Source organism: Hypanus sabinus, chromosome 14, assembly GCF_030144855.1.
Source record: "Hypanus sabinus isolate sHypSab1 chromosome 14, sHypSab1.hap1, whole genome shotgun sequence".
In the NCBI taxonomy this organism is placed as follows: domain Eukaryota; kingdom Metazoa; phylum Chordata; class Chondrichthyes; order Myliobatiformes; family Dasyatidae; genus Hypanus; species Hypanus sabinus.
This window is the reverse complement of record NC_082719.1, coordinates 31,204,402-31,222,119: the sequence shown is the minus strand read 5'-3', so window position 1 is coordinate 31,222,119 and position 17,718 is coordinate 31,204,402.

Here is a 17,718-nt window from a genome sequence, read left to right as displayed (position 1 = left end):
GTTACAACTTCTACCATCTGCATTAAGGTGTTTCAGTTGGAACTGGATGAACCCCGGCTCATTTGGGAGGCTGAGGGGGTGATAGGTAGGACATATGGAGAAGTAATTACACCTAAGGTGCAGGACACAGGGAACTGGGTGACAGTCTGGAAGGGGAAAGGGGTTCAGGAGCCAGTGCAGAGTACCCCTGTGGCCATCCCCTCAATAACAGGTATCTCACTTTGGATACTGTTGGGGGGGAAATGACCTAGCAGAGGAAAGTCATAGCCCTCAGGCCCCAGGCACTGATTTCACATCCGTAACTCATAAATGAAGGAGTAAGGAAAAAACATGTTGTGGTGATAGGGGATTCATTAGTTAGGGAAAGAGCAGGAGATCACATGGGCAAGAACGAGATTCGTGGATGGTATGTTGCCTCTGAGATGCCAGGGACTGGAGCATCTTGTTTTGAGCCCTCAGCATTCTGAAGTGGGAGGGTGAACAGGCTAGCGGTTGAGGTCCATGTGGGTACCAATGTCATGGGTAGGATGAGCAAAGAGTTTGTACATAGGAAATTCAGGGGGTAAGGTGTCCCCGGTTGTCATCTCAGGTTTACAAGCCGTGCCATGTGCTAGTGAAGCCAGAACTAGGACAATAATACAGTTTACCATGTGGCTAAGGAGTTGGTGCAGGAGGAATGACATAAGATTCTGAGATCACTGGGCTCTCTTCCAAGGAAGATGGGACCTGCAAAGAAGGGACAGGGTGCATCTGGAACTGGAAGGGGATGAATATCCCAGCGGGAAGGCTTGCTAATGCTGCACAGTGGGGTTTAAACTAGATCTGCAGGGGGATGGGAACCAGAGTGCCAGAACGTATAGTGGAGAGGATGTGGAGACAGATGTTGGTCAGACCTCAGACAAAGTCAGGAATCAAAAGGTTGAGATGGTACAACTAGTATCTTGAGCAGCATATTTTTCAATGCAAGAGGTATTGTAGGATAAAGCATGGATCAACATCTGGAATTATGTCATTGTAGCCATTAGTGAAACCTGGTTGCAGGAGAGGTGGGACTGGCAGCACAATATTCGGTGTTTCTGTTGTTTTAGACGTGGCAGAGTGGGAGTGATTAACTGAGGAGGGGTGACGTTACTAGTCAGGATCGACCGGAGAACTCGATTAGTCAGGCTGTTTGTGTGGAACTGAGAAATAAAAAAAGGTATGACCATGTTAATGGGGCTACACTACAAACCAACCCACAGCCCTAGGGATTTAGAGGAACAAATTAGTAAAGAGATCGCAGAGTGCTACAAGAAAAAAATAAGGTTAGTAGGTGATTTTAACTTCCCACATATTGACCAGAACTCCCATACTATAAAAGGACTAGATGGGATAGAGTTTGTCAGATGTGTTCAGGAAAGTTTCCTTCATCAGTACATAGAAGTCACAGCAAATATGTAATACTTGATCTGCTATTGGGGAATGAGAGGGGGCAGGTGATAGAAGTTTGTGTGGGGGAACACTTTGCAACTAGTGACCACAATGCCATCAGTTTCCAAGTAAGTATGCAAAAAGATAGGTCTGGCCCATGAGTTGAGATTGTAAATTGGAGGAAGGCCAGGTTTGATGGTATCAGAAATGATCTGGCAAGTGTGGAATGGGACAGGCTGTTTCTGACAAAGGTGCACTTGGTAAGTTGGAGGCCTTCAAGCATGATATTTTGAGAGTACAAAGCTTGTATGTGCCTGTTTTTAGAACCTTGGTTTTCAGGAGATAATATAGTCTTGGTTACAAGAATGAGTAGGTGCACAGGAGGTTTAGGCAAGTAGGAACAAAAGAGGTGCTTATGATGTATAAGAAATACAGTAGAACTCTTACGAAAGAAATCAAGAGGGCTAAAAGAAGGCATGAAGTTGCCCTAGCAGTCAAGGTGAAGGAGAATCCTAAATGATTCTACAGATATGTTCAGAGCAAAAGGATTGCAAAGAGCAAAATCTTCCTCTGGAAGATTAGAATGGTAATCCATATATGGAGCCAAAACAAATGGGGGAGATCTTAAAAGAATTCCTTTCATAGGTATTTGCTCAGGAGACAGATACAGACTCTATAGAAGTGAGGCAAAGTGGCACCAACTTCATGGACCATCTTCAGATTACAGAGGAGGAGATATTTGCTACCCTGAGGCAAATAGGGTGGTTAAATCCCCAGGGTTTGACAAGGTGTTTTCTCGGACCCTAAGGGAGGCAAGTACAGAAATTGCCCAGACTCTAGTGGAGATATTTAAATCATCTTAGTGACAGGGGAGGTACCAGAGAATTGGAGGATAGCCAAAGTTTTTCCATTGTTTAAAGAAGTCTCTGAACACAAACTAGGAAATTATAGGCCGATAAATCTGACACCAGTTATGGAAAGATTATTGGAAGTTATTCTAAGAAACCAGACACATAAGTATTTGGAGCGACATGGGATGATTAAGTATAGTCAGCATGGTTTCATGTGTGGTAGGTCATATCTAACCAATCTTAAGGAGTTTTCTGAGGAAGTGACAGGAAAGTGAATGAAGGCATGGCAGTGGAAGTTGTCTACATGGACATTTGACAAGGTCCTGCATGGGAGGCTGGTCAAGAAGGTTCAGTTACTCAGCTATAGTAGTACAGGGTTGCCTCTCTCAGTGGAGACCTGTGACCAATGGTGAACTATAAGGATTTCTTTGTAGTTCTTTGTAGTTTCTAATCTATATCAATGATCTGGATGATAATGTGCTGGTGACACCAAGATTGGGGGCGATGAGTTCAACTTGAAATTTGAAAGGGAAAAAGCAAAGTCTGATGTAGCAGTATTTCAGTGGAGTCAGGAAAATTACAGTGGTATGAGAGAGGAGTTGGTCAAAGTAAATTTGAAGGAGTTACTGGCAGGGATGTCAGCAGAGCAGCAATGGCATGCAATTCTGCGAAAAATGAGGAAGGTGTAGGACATGTGTATTCCAAAAGTGAAGAAATACTCAAATGACAAAATAGTACAAACGTGGCTGATAAGGGATGTCAAAGGCAATATAAAAACAAAAGAGAGGGCATACAATAAAGCAAAAATTAATGGGAAGATAGAGGATTGGGAAGTTTTTAAAAACCTACAGAGATCAACTAAAAGAATCATTAGAAGGGAAAAGATGAAATATGAGAGCAAGCTCGCAAATAAAAATAAAGTGGACAGTAAAGGTTTTTTCATGTCAAAAATATAAATGTGATGAGAGTGGATATAGGACCACTGGAAGATGAGGCAGGAGAAATAATAACACAGGACAAGTCGATGGCAGATAAACTAAATGAGTATTTTTCATCAGTCTTCACTGTGGAGGACACTAGCAGCGTGCCAGATGTTGTAGTGTGTAATGGAAGAGAAGTGGGTGCAGTTACTAGAACAAGATGCTTCAAAATCTGAAAGACCGAAAAGTACACAAGTCACCCGGACCAGATGAACTGCACCCTAGAGTTCTGAAAGAAGTAGCATTAGAGATTGTGTCAGCTTTAGAAAATATCTTTCAAAAATCATTGGACTCGGGCATGGTGCCAGAGGACTGGAAAATTGCAAATGTCACTCTACCCTTTAAGAAATAAAGAAGGCAGCAGAAAGGAAATTATAGACCAGTGAGCCTGACCTCAGTGGTTGGGAAGATGGTAGAGTCAATTGTTAAGCACAAGATAATGGAGTACTTGGTGACACAGGACTAGATAGGACAAAGTAGGTATAGTTTCCTTAAGGAAAAATCCTGCCTGATGTACCTGTTGGAATTCTTTGAGGAGATTACAAGTAGGATAGGTAAAGGGGATGTAGTGGATGTTGTATATTTAGATTTTAAGAAGGCCTTTGACGTTGCCACACGTAAGGCTGCTAAACAAGTTAAGATCCCATAGCATTACAAGAAAGCTATTAACATGGTTAGAGCATTGGCTGATTGGATGAAGGCAGTGAGTGGGAATAAAAGGATCCTTTTCTGGTTGGCTGCCAGTGACAAGGGTGGGACCACTTGATTTTTTTGCTGTATATGAATGATTTAGATGATGAAATAGATGGTTTTGTTGTCAAGTTTGCAGATAATATGAAGATCAGTGGAGGGGCAGGTAGTGTTGAAGAAACAGTTAGGATGCAGAAGGATTTAGACAGATTAGGAGAAAGGGCAAGAAAGTGGCAAATGAAATATAATATTAGAAAATGCATGGCTATGTACTTTGGTAGTAGAAATAAATGTGCAGACTATTTTCTAAGCAGGGAGAAAATACAAAAATCTGAGATGCAAAGGGACTTGGGAGTCCTTGTGCAGAACACCCTAAAGGTTAACTTGAAGGTTGAGTCAGCGATGAGGAAGGCAAATGCAATGTTACCATTCAATTCAAGAGGTCTAGAATACAAGAGCAGGGATGTGATGCTGAGGCTTTATAAGGCACTGGTGAGGCCACACATTGAGTACTGTGAACAATTTTGGCCTCCTCATCTTAGAAATGTGCTGGCCTTACAGATGGTCTAGAAGAGATTCACAAGGCTGATTCCAGGAATGAAAGGGTTATCATATGAGGAATGTTTGATAGCTCTGGGTCTGTACTCACTGGAATTTAGAAGATGTGGGAGGATCTCATTGAAACCTTTTGAATGTTGTAAGGACTAGTAGATGTGGAAGAGGATGGGTTCCATGGTGGGAGAATTTAGGACAAGAGGGAGCAGCCTCAGGATAGATAGGGAGGCATCCATTCAAAACAGATGTGGAGAAATTTATTTAGCCGGAGGGTGGTGAATTTGTGGAATTTGTTGCCATGTGCAGCTGTGGAGGCCAGGTTGTAAAGTAGTGTTTGATAGGTTCTTGATTAGACATGGCATCAAAGGTTACAGGGAGAAGGCCAGGAAATGGTGTTGATGAAGAGAAAAATGGATCAGTTATGATTTAATGGCAGAGCAGACTCAATGGGCCATATGGCCTATTTCTGCTCCTATGTTTTATGGTCTTATTTATGTCAGACTGTGAGGAAGGCTGTCATGGCTTGCAGAGGGATCTGCATCAGTGGAAAAATGGCCTGAAAAATGGCAGAGGAGTTTAATGCAGAGAAGTGCAAGGTCTTGCATTTCGGTAGGACCAACCAGTATAGGTCTTACACAGTGACTGGTAGGGTACTGAGGAGTGTGACAGGAGAAAGGGATCTGGGAATATAAGCTCATAAGTCATTGAAAGTGGTGTCACAGGTAGATAGGGTAGTAAAGAAAGCTTTTGACACATTGGTCTTCATAATTAAAAGTACTGAGTACAGGAGATGGGATGTTATGTTAAAGTTGTATAAGACTTTGTTGAGGCCTAGTTTGGAGATTTGTATGCAGTTTAGGTCATTTACCTACAGGAAAGATTAAGGTTGAAAGTGTACAGAGAAGATTTACAAGGATGTTGTCGGGTCTGGAAGACCTGAGTTATTAGGAAAGTTTGAATAGGACAGGACTGTAGAATGTAGAAGACTGAGAGGAAATTTCATAGACGTATACAAAGTTTTGAGGTGTGTCGTTGAGTAAATGTAAGCAGGCTTTTTCTACTGAAGTAGGGTGGGACTACAACCAGAAGTCATGGGTTAAGGGTGAAAGGGAAGAAGTTTAAGGGAACATGAGGAGAAACTTCTTCACTTGGAGGGTCATAAGAGTGTGGAATGAGCTGCCAGCACAAGTGGTACATGTAAACTCGATTTTAATGTTTAAGAGAATTTTGGATAGATACATGAATAGCAGGGATATGGAGGGCTATGGTCCTGGTCATGTTGTTGGAAGTGGGCAGTTTAAATGGTTTCAGCATGGACTAATTGGGTCAAAAGGCTTGTTTCTCTCCTGTGCTTCTTTATGACGATATGACTCTTTTTAGTTTTACCTGATATTAACACAACAATTGGTACCTATTAAAAATTTCAAGCTCAAACCTTATCTGTTGAATGAAAATGAAAGCAGCATTAAATTTCATGACATACTTGCAAAACTAAGCTAATGCCAGCAAATCTTGCCACTACCAATAATCTAACTAATGTATCTATTTTAATGCTGGGAGCATTGTAAGAAAGGTGGATGAGCTTAAAGCGTGGATTGCTACCTGGAATTATGATGTTGTAGCTATTAGTGAAACATGGTTGCAGGAAGGGTGTGATTGGCAACTAAATATTCCTGAATTTAGTTGCTTCAGGTGTGATAGAGTAGGAGGGGCCAGAGGAGGAGGTGTTGCATTGCTTGTCCGAGAAAATCTTATGGCGGTGCTTTGGAAGAATAGATTAGAGAGCTCCTCTAGGGAGACTACTTGGGTGGAATTGAGGAATGGGAAGGGTGTAGTAACACTGATAGGAGTGTTTTATAGGCCACCTAATGAGGAGCGTGAGTTGGAAGAGCAAATGTGTACAGAGATAGCAGATATTTGTAGTAAACACAAGGTGGTGATTGTGGGAGATTTTAATTTTCCACACACGTAGATTGGGAAGCTCATTCTGTAAAAGGGCTGGATGGTTTAGAGTTTGTGAAATGTGTGCAGGATAGTTTTTTGCAACAATACATAGAAGTACCGACTAGAGATGGGGCAGTGTTGGATCTCCTGTTAGGGAATGCGATAGGTCAGCTGACAGATGTATGTGTTGGGGAGCACTTCGGGTCCAGTGATCACAATAGCATTAGCTTCAATATAATTATGGAGAAGGACAGGACTGAACCTAGAGTTGAGATTTTTGATTGGAGAAAGGCTAACTTTGAGGAGATGCGAAGGGATTTAGAGAGAGTGGATTGGGTCAAGTTGTTTTATGGGAACGATGAAATAGAGAAATGGAGGTAATTTAAGGGTGAAATTATAAGGGTACAGAATCTTTATGTTCCTGTTAGGTTGAAAGGAAAGGTTAAAGGTTTGAAAGCACCATGGTTTTCAAGGGATATTAGAAACTTGGTTCGGAAAAAGAGGGATGTCTACAATAGATATAGGCAGCATGGAGTAAAGGAATTGCTCGAGGAGTATAAAGAATGTAAAAGGAATCTTAAGAAAGAGATTAGAAAAGCTAAAAGAAGATACGAGGTTGGTTTGGCAAATAAGGTGAAAGTAAATCCAAAAGGTTTCTACAGTTATATTAAAAGCAAGAGGATAGTGAGGGATAAAATTGGTCCCTTAGAGAATCAGGGAGGTCAGCTATGTGTGGAGCCGAGGGAGATGGGGGAGATTTTGAATGATTTCTTCTCTTCGGTATTCACTAAGGAGAAGGATATTAAATTGTGTAAGTTGTGGGAAACAAGTAAGGAAGTTATGGAACCTATGACAATTAAAGAGGTGGAAGTACTGGCGCTTTTAAGAAATTTAAAAGTGGATAAATCTCCTGATCCTGACAGGATCTTCCCCAGGACCTTGAGGGAAGTTTGTGTAGAGATAGCAGGAGCTCTGACGGAGATCTTTCAGATGTCATTAGAAACGGGGATTGTGCCGGAGGATTGGCGTATTGCTCATGTGGTTCCATTGTTTAAAAAGGGTTCTAGAAGTAAGCCTAGCAATTATAGACCTGTCAGTTTGACATCAGTGGTGGGTAAATTAATGGAAAGTATTCTTAGAAATAGTATTTATAATTATCTGGATAGACAGGATCTGATTAGGAGTAGCCAGCATGGATTTGTGCATGGAAGGTCATGTTTGACAAACCTTATTGAAGTTTTTGAAGAAGTTACGAGGAATGTTGACGAGGGTAAGGCAGTAGATGTAGTCTATATGGACTTCAGCAAGGCCTTTGACAAAGTTTCACATGGAAGGTTAGTTAAGAAGGTTCAGTCGTTAGGTATTAATGCTGGAGTAATAAAATGGATTCAACAGTGGCTAGATGGGAGATGCCAGAGAGTAGTGGTGGATAATTGTTTATGGGGATGGAGGCCGGTGACTAGCGGGGTGCCTCGGGGATCTGTTTTGGGCCCAATGTTGTTTGTAATATACATAAATGATCTGGATGATGGGGTGGTAAATTGGATTAGTAAGTATGCCGATGATACTAAGGTAGGAGGTGTTGTGGATAATGAGGTGGGTTTTCAAAGCTTGCAGGGAGATTTATGCCGGTTAGAAGAATGGGCTGAACGTTGGCAGATGGAGTTTAATGCTGAGAAGTGTGAGGTTCTACATTTTGGCAGGAATAATCCAAATAGAACATACAGGGTAAATGGTAGGGCATTGAGGAATGCAGTGGAGCAGAGAGATCTAGGAATAACAGTGCATAGTTCCCTGAAGGTGGAGTCTCATGTAGATAGGGTGGTGAAGAAGGTTTTTGGAACGCTGGCCTTTATAAATCAGAGCATTGAGTACAGAAGTTGGGATGTAATGTTAAAATTGTACAAGGCATTGGTAAGGCCAAATTTAGAATATTGTGTGCAGTTCTGGTCACCGAATTATAGGAAAGATATCAATAAATTAGAGAGAGTGCAGAGACGATTTACTAGGATGTTACCTGGTTTCAGCACTTAAGATACAGAGAAAGGTTGAACAAGTTAGGTCTCCATTCATTGGAGCGTAGAAGGTTGAGGGGGGATTTGATTGAGGTATTTAAAATTTTGAGAGGGATAGATAGAGTTAACATGAATAGGCTGTTTCCATTGAGAGTAGGGGAGATTCAAACAAGAGGACATGATTTGAGAGTTAGGGGGCAGAAGTTTAAGGGAAACACAAGGGGGTATTTCTTTACTCAGAGAGTGATAGCTGAGTGGAATGAGCTTCCTGTAGAAGTAGTAGAGGCCAGTTCAGTTGTGTCATTTAAGGTAAAATTGGATAGGTATGTGGACAGGAAAGGAGTGGAGGGTTATGGGCTGAGTGCACGTAGGTGGGACTAGGTGAGATTAAGAGTTCGGCACGGACTCGGAAGGCCGAGATGGCCTGTTTCTGTGCTGTGATTCTTATATGGTTATATGGTTATATAACAAGTTTTGTATCCAGGCATTTTATGCTGGGTATTATTATTGTGAAATGAATAGAATTATATGATGTTTTGCTCTTGATGTCTCTTCAAGTTATTAGCTTATGCTAAAGCATAATAAATCTTTGATCCATTTTATCAAGGAGACTATAATAAATAATATAGTACCAAACTGACTTTTTTCAATATTGTTCTGCAGTTGATTTGCAGAGATTTCTAGCCTGGCAAGAATAAATATATTTGAAATCATGGGCCTCTGGCTGTTCAGCTTTATACTTACTAGGGAACACCAGTGTACTCAGGGAGATTGAAATAAGTTTTTTTTTAAAAATGAGCAAATTCTGTTTTTCAAAAAGAAGTATATTAACATTTAGAGGCACAGAGCCATGCATCAGAGAAACAAGCCCCATTGTCCACCATGTTTCTGCCAAACATCAAGTCCCTCTACATTAATTCTCAGGTATCAATCACATAAGAAGCATTGATCCATTCTAAGTTGCTGTTCGACCAAGACCACAATAGGAAATTGGTTTGCAATATTTCAGCATCATTGGCTTACATTGTGCTCCGTGGCAAAAGTCAACACAGCATGCTGTCTTTTACAAGAAAACTCAAAATGTTGTGAGGTCATATGGAAGAATGGTTATTGACTCATGCAAAGCCCAAACCAATTAATATTACTTCTTACCAAAGTATGTATACCTTATACAGCCTTGAGCTTTGTCTTCTAACAGGCAACCACAAAGAGAAGACACCCCCTAAAAAACCTATATATAGAAAAGAAGATCTCTAACGGCCAATGTTCAGAGAATAAAAAAAAAACACACCATGTCCATAAAGCTACGTAAGAAAAGCTGAGTAAACACTGTAGGGCGGTGACCTGAACTGGCCCATACCTCACCTCAGAGCCCGACACCATGGCATTTTCAATCTGGCCCAGTGCTTAAGTATCCATTCGAATAATGGGTGCTGCCACCTTGATAAAGATTTAAGATAAAGATTGTTTGTCATATGCATTAATGATCTGGATGATGGGGTGGTAAATTAGATTAGTAAGTATGCAGATGATACTAAGTTAGGTGGCCTTGTTGATAATGACGAGGTTTTCAAAGTTTGCAGAGAGGTTTAAGCCAGTTGGAAGAGTGGGCTGACAGATGGAGTGCGGTGGCAGATGGAGTTTAATGCTGATAAGTGTGAGGTGCTACACTTTGGTAGGAATAATCCAAATAGGACATACGTGGTAAATGGTAGGGCATTGAAGAAGGCAGTAGAACAGAGTGCTCTAGGAATAATGGTGCATAGTTCCCTGAATGTGGAATCTCATGTGGATAGAGTAGTGAAGAAAACTTTTGGTTTGCTGGCCTTTATAAATCAGAGCATTGAGTATAGGATTTGGGATATAATGTTAAAATTGTACAAGGCATTGGTAAGGCCGAACTTGGAGTATTGTGTACAGTTCTGGATCACTGAATGATAGGAAAGATATCAACAAAATAGAGAGAGTACAGAGAAGATTTACTAGAATGTTACCTGGGTTTCAGCACCTAAGTTACAGAGAAAGATTGAACAAGTTAGGTCTTTATTCTTTGGAGCATTGAAGGTTGAGGGGGGACTTGATAGAGGTATTTAAAATTATGAGGGGGATAGATAGAGTTGACGTGGATAGGCTTTTTCCATTGAGAGTAGGGGAGATTCAAACAAGAGGACATGAGTTGAGACTTAGGGAGACTTGCCTTGGTTTTACCATTTTGAAATACCTTCAAGTCCAAAGGTAAGTTACAGACTATTACTTAGGATGATTATTTTCCAGAAAAAGTGTGGTTAACAAAGTACTAGGTTGTTTTCTTTGTTTCATTAGCCACCAGTCAGAAGTTGCAGAGGTTCACCAGTGGCATCTTAAATCTTAAATGTCTATCAGGATATTTAATTCAATGCCAGAAAAGAAACAAAAGAAAAAAATATATATAATTAAGAAAGAGTGAGGAAAATGGAAAGAAAAGAAAAGCAAAGCTTATCTTTTTTCAATCACTATTGTTAAAAAGCTAGAGAATTGGACATAGAAGCTGTTTGGTAGTAATTAAAGCATCGTAGCGGTGTGCTACACGCAGCGCTGCAATAACGACACGGAGTCGGTGAGCTGCAGTTACAAAAGATTTCAAACTTCGCGGCCTCGCTTTAAAGCCTTCCCGATCCCGCCCTCCCCAGGCAGGAATGCTGTAGGGGGTGCGTATTCACAGTCCCGTCCCGTGCGTGGGCTTTTCCCCTTGCTGGGGAAGCAGGCTTGGCACCCTCTTTGGGACCGGCCTCAATGCCGGTGCGCGCTGCTTTGGGAGCCAGTTTGAGTGCGCTGGGAAGTGGGTCACCACATAACCCCCCCCCCCCCAGAACCGGCGATACACCCCCCCAATGTCCACAGTCTGGGTCAGACTCTGTTTGGGCCAGTTTGAGTCGGTCCACTGTGAAAACCTCCTCTTTCCCCCCCAATGTCCAGCACGAATGTGGACCCGTTGTTTCTGATCACAGTAAACGGCCCCTCGTAGGGCCACTGTAGTGGTGCCCGATGTCCGCCCATCATACAAAAACAAACTTACAGATTTGCAGGTCTTTGGGTACACAGGTGGGGTTCTGCCCATGCTGTGAAGTGGGTATGGGGGCCAGGTTACCGAGCCTCTCGTGCAGTCTGCCCAGGACTGCTGCTGGTCCTTCCTCTTGCCCCCTTGGGGCTGGTATCAACTCTCCTGGGACGTCGTACACCAACTCGGCCGACGTGGTGAGCAGATCCTCTTTGGGCACCGTGCAGATTCCAAGCAGGACGCAGGGGAGCTCGTCCACCCAGTTAGGCCCTTTGAGGTGGGCCATGAGAGCTGACTTCAAGTGACGATGGAAACGCTCCACTGGTCCATTCAATTGTGGGTGGTAGGCAGTTGTGTGGTGTAGCTGTGTCCCCCAAAGGCCGGCCATAGCTGACCACAGGCTGGAGGTGAACTGGGCGCCTCTGTCGGAGGTAATGTGGGCCGGTACACCAAAGCGAGATACCCAGGTGGCAATCAATGCCCGGGCACAAGATTCGGAGGTGGTGTCGGTGAGCGGGACCGCCTCTGGCCATCTTATGAACCGGTCCACAATAGTCAGGAGGTGCTGCGCTTCACGCGACACTGGCAGGGACCCCACAATATCCACATGAATGTGGTCGAAACACCAGTGGGTGGGGTGGAACTGCTGCGGCAGAGCTTTGGTGTGCCGCTGCACCTTGGCAGTTTGGCAGTGCATGCACGTTTTGGCCCATTCACTGACCTGCTTGCGGAGTCAGTGCCAAATGAGCCTATTGGCCACCATCTGGACGATTGTCCTGATGGAGGGGTGTGCTAAGTTGTGAACGGGGTTGAAAATGCGCCACCTCCAGGCTGCAGGAACGACGGGGCGGGGGTTGGCCGGTGGAGATGTCACAGAGTAGGGGCCTCTCGCCTGGGCCTACTGGGAGGTCCTGGAGCTGTAAGCCATGGACTGCGGTTCTGTAACTAGGGATCTCCTCATCTGCCTGCTGCGCCTCTGCCAGTGCTTCATAGTCTACTCCCTGGGATAGGGCTTGGATGTTAGGGCGGGACAGGGCGTCCGCCACGACATTGTCCTTTCCCGAGACATGCCGGACATGCGTTGTGTATTCGGAGATGTAGGACAGATGTTGCTGCTGGCGGGACGACCATGGGTCGAATGCTTTCGTGAACACAAAGGTAAGCCGTTTGTGGTCCGTGAATGTGGTGAAGGGCCTACCTTCTAAGAAATACCTGAAATGCCAGTTTGCCAGGTATAGGGCAAACAGTTCCCGGTTGAAAGAACTGTATTTGAGCTCGGGTGGTCACAGGTGTTTGCTGAAAAACGCCAGGGGTTGCCAGCAACCCTCGATGAGTTGTTCCAGTACCCCACCGACTGCCGTGTTAGATGTGTCCGCTGTGAGGGCAGTAGGGACGTCCATTCTGGGATGCACTAGCATCACGGCGTTTGCCAAGGCTTCTTTCGTTTTAATGAAAGCAGCGGTGGGCTCTTCATCCCAGGTAATGTCCTTGCCCTTACCTGACATCAGGGCAAACAGGGGGCGCATGATTCAGGCAGCTGAAGGGACGAAGCGGTGGTAGAAATTCACCATACCCACGAATTCCTGAAGGCCTTTGATTGTGTTGGGTCGGGGGAAATGGCGGACCGCGTCTACTTTGGCGGGCAGAGGGGTTGCCCCGTCTTTAGTAATCCTGTGGCCCAGGAAGTCGATGGTGTCTAGCCCGAACTGGCATTTGGCCAGGTTGATTGTCAGGCTGTATTCACTCAGTCGGGCATAGAGTTGACGGAGGTGGGACAGATGCTCTTGACGACTGTTGCTGGCTATGAGGATGTCATCCCAATAGATGAAAGCGAAGTCCAGGTCGCGTCCCACCACGTCCATTAACCGCTGGAACATCTGTGCAGCATTCTTTAGGCCGAACGGCATGCGGAGAAACTCAAAAAGGCTGAAAGGAGTGATGAGTGCTGTTTTGGGGACGTCATCCGGATGCATCGGGATTTGATGGTATCCCCGGACAAGGTCTACCTTGGAGAAGATCTGTGCACCGTGCAGGTTTGCTGCAGTCCTGAATGTGCGGCACAGGGTAGCGGTCCAGTGTTGTAGCCTCATTCAGTCTGCGGTAGTCGCCGCATGGTCTCCAGCCCCCTGTTGCTTTGGGCACCATGTGCAGGGGGGAGGCCCATGGGCTGTTGGACCACCGTGTGATCCCCAATTCCTCCATCCTCTTGAACTCCTCCTTCGCCAGCCGGAGCTTGTCTGGGGGAAGCCTTTGAGCACGGGTGTGGAGGGGTTGTCCTTGTGTCAGGATGTGGGGCTGTACGCCATGTCTGGGCACGGCTGCCATGAACTGTGGTGCCAGAACAGATGGGAAATCCGCCAGGACTCTGGTGTAGTCGTTGTTGGACAGCATGATGGAGTCTAGGTATGGGGCCAGCAACTGGGCTTCACCCAGGGAGAACTTTTGAAAAGTCTCGGTGTGGACCAGTCTCTTCCTGGGCAGGTCGACCAGTAGGCTGTGAGCTCACAAAAAATCCACTCCCAGGAGCGGTTGGGCTACGGCGGCCAGTTTGAAGTCCCACGTGAACCGGCTGGAGCCGAACTGTAGCCGCACCTTACGGGTGCCATAGGTCCTTACTGAGCTGCTGTTCGTGGCCCTCAGGGTGGGACCCAGTTCTCTGTAGTGGGTGTCATAACTCGTCAGAGGTAAGACGCTGATCTTGGCTCTGATGTCGACCAAAAAGCGGCTTTCTGACTGCTTGTCCCAGACATACAGGAGGCTATCCCGATGGCCAGCCACCGTAGCCATCAGCGGCGGCTGGCCCTGCCGTTTCCCGGGAACGTGCAGGGCGGGCTACAGTGGCGGGCTTCTGTGCCCCACTGCTGGTGGTAGAAGCACCATTGTTCACTGGTCTCCTCACCCCTGCCTCTGGGGTTAGCGGGCTCTGCAGCTGGGCCTGGTCTGGTTTGCTGCTGGGTGCGTGGCCTGGTGATCTGTGCAATGGACGCCCCACTCTCCTTCTTGGCTTTCCACAGCACGTCCGCCCAGGCCGCCACCTTCCGGGGGTCGCTGAAATCCGCGTCGGACAGCTGCAGGCGTATGTCCTTGGGCAGCTGCTCCAGGAATACCTACTCAAACATGAGGCAGGGCTTGTATCCTCCGGCCAGGGTCAGCATCTCATTCATCAAAGCCGATGGTGGCCTGTCCTCCAAACCACCCAGGTGCAGTAAGCGGGCAGCTCGCTCGCGCCGTGAGAGTCCGAAAGTCCTTATGAGCAGGGCTTTGAATTCTGTGCATTTGCCGTCCACTGGGGGTGATTGTGTGAACTTCTCACCCTGGGCGGCTGTCTCCTGGTCGAGGGAGCTCACCACGTAGTAGTAACGTGTGGAATTCGAGGTTATCTGCCGAATGTGGAATTGGGCTTCTGCTTGCTGGAACCATAGGTGAGGTCACAGCGTCCAGAAGCTTGGCAGTTTTAACGAAACTGCATGAACAGATGTGGTGTCATTCATCTTCAGCTCAAATATCGTTTGGGCCGTCGGGGTCACCAATTGTAGCGGTGTGCTACATGCAGCACACTGCAATAACGACATGGAGTCGGTGAGCTGCAGTTACAAAAGAGATTTATTCAAACATCGCGGCCTCGCTTTAAGGTCTTCCTGATACCGCCCTCCCCAGGCGGGAATGCTATAGGGGGTGCATATTCACTGTCCTGTGCCGTGCATGGGCTTTTCCCTTTGCTGGCAAAGCAGGCTCGGCACCCTCTTTGGGTCCGGCCTCAATGCCGGCGCGCGCCACTTTGTGAGCCGGTTCAAGTGCGCTGGGAAGTGGGTCGCCACAGTGTCTCTATTATGAATGAAACTTAGAAGAAGCAAGGCATCTTAGGCACTGAAGTTCCAGATTTCAGACATATCACACAACTTCCTGTTGATTTACTTTGATAGCCAAATCACTAAATATGCAATTGAATTGATATTTGCTTGCTAGCCATTTCTTAAGTTAACAAAAATGAAGATTAACTAAACTCACTGGAATGGTCTGCTCAGGTTTGAAGGCATGGGGTCATGGGCTGACTAGACTTGGGAACCCAGACAGCATCAGATCAGCTTACTATGCAACATGTGCAGATTCGTGGGCTGTCAGTGACTCTACTGATGACTGAGAAAAGCCATATTGGATAGTAAGTGATCTGATTTGAATTGTTTTATTTTGGTAAAGAACATTCTTGAGCTACTTTTCACATTGTCAGGTAAATGCCAATAGCATTGGAACAGCTTGTCCCAAACCTTGGTTCATTCTGGAATGCAAGTCTTCGGCATTTCAGTAGGGATAATGTCAGATCCGTAACCTGTGCAATGTCCACTGGATTCAGTCATTCCTTGCAGTCACGCAGGGTGATTTCGACTGGTTTAATAATGTTTGGTAGTGGAGAAGCTAGGACAATGCCAGCAAGGGTCATCCACAATTCTGCTGACCAAGTTCTTATTTTGGCCATGCTTGTAGACTCTAATCCAACACATGCAAGCCCTCAGTCCTTCAAATGCTTCATCTCACCAACTACAGAACTGGAATATCTCTTTTGTTGGTTCACTTTTGAGGATAACTTTAATATATTTATGCATTTTTGTTTGTTTTCAAATGGAGGCAAAGGGAAACAATGCATTGTTTATCCTTTACAGCTGATGGCATTCCAATGGGTATATTCTAGCCAGTTGATGCACGACATTAAAAAGTATTTTGGTGGTTCTGTGAAATACACATCTGCTATCTTCTTTCAGGATGACTGTCCCTAAGTTCTAAAGCTGTTACTATGAAAGTACTCTCACAGTTATCCATCAGCCCTCTAGCCAAGATGGATGTGGTTCATGGAGAGTCAGTATAGACCGAACATGACCATCTGGGCCTCCACTGCACAGCAATATATATCAGGCCTAGTTCAGTTTGGGAGAGTAGCCATCCTTCCTACTGGAATGCAGCTACAGAAGGAGCACTGAATAGACAAATTGAGCAAGAGACAGACATTGAATTTATGTCTAAGCTTGACTAGGCAATGATTGTATTTTTTCTCTTTGATTTAGATGTACAGCATAAAGATATTAGTCATATTGTAATGCTTGGTTCTGGTTTTCAGGATCTGTGGAATGATCAATAAGAAAGGATGAAAACTTGATGGCTTTGTTGCTATGGGAATTTGGGTTTCTCCTTAGTTGTTACTGCCTGTGGGTGTTAAGTGTTGCTTGGAGGTCAGCATTTGTTTCTCCTCTCAGTTTGTCACTGAGGATGGTGGGAGCCCGTTTCATGCTTGCGGCACTGGTTGAGGTGAGATAATTCTTATGGTTTTGTTATGGAAGCAGTTGCAGCTTTGTTAATGAGTGAATACTCACTAAGGTAACCAAGCAACACATGCCTTTTACTTCCTAGATCTTACAGGTTTAAGTCTTTCCCAACGGTTGAAGCAACCCTGGGCACATTTCATGAATTCCATTGGAAAATGACAGACATTGTAAACATTGCTTTAATGCTGGCCTTTGTATTCAGGCCATCGTGATTTCTGGGCTTGGCCTACTTCCTGCTGTCCAGGATGGTGTACTGTTCAGTGTCTTTAGAGCTGTGACCTTGGTGACATGCCAGAAACATTGTAGTCCTAAAACACAGGCTATTTCACTTTCTGCTAGATACCTGCTAATTTTTTTCGTGCACTTTCTGCTCTTGTTTCAAATTCCACTACCTGCATTTTTGACATACATATTTCCAGCAAGAGCACAGTTCTATGTTCTCAGTGTGGTGCTTATTGAGGCCTTGTTGAGGGTTTCATAAAGGCAAATTGAGTGCATTGTGCTGTGTCTTCAGTTGTTAATTAACACTGATCTTATTGGTGATACCAACCTGGAAGATTATATTAAGAAGAGAAACTTTAAATGTCCACAAATGTCCACAAGCTTCAGAAGTAAACTGAACATGTTAAATAGTTAACTAAATTGTTGGATGAAAGTCATTACCCTTGTTCTTAACTATTTCAATTATTAGAAGATATTTGATCAAAGCATCATATTAAAATCTATTACTAGGTTTTATAAATCAGCAGAAAATTGTTGTAGTGGAGAGCACTGTTCTTAACAAAATTTTCAAGGATTTTTGTTAGCAGTTGAGTTACAACATTTCATTGTTTTAATACAATTAAGTTTGTAATTAAATCAATGATTATATATTTATTTCAATTCTGATTTTTATGACCCAAATCTGCTGAAGAGGAATCA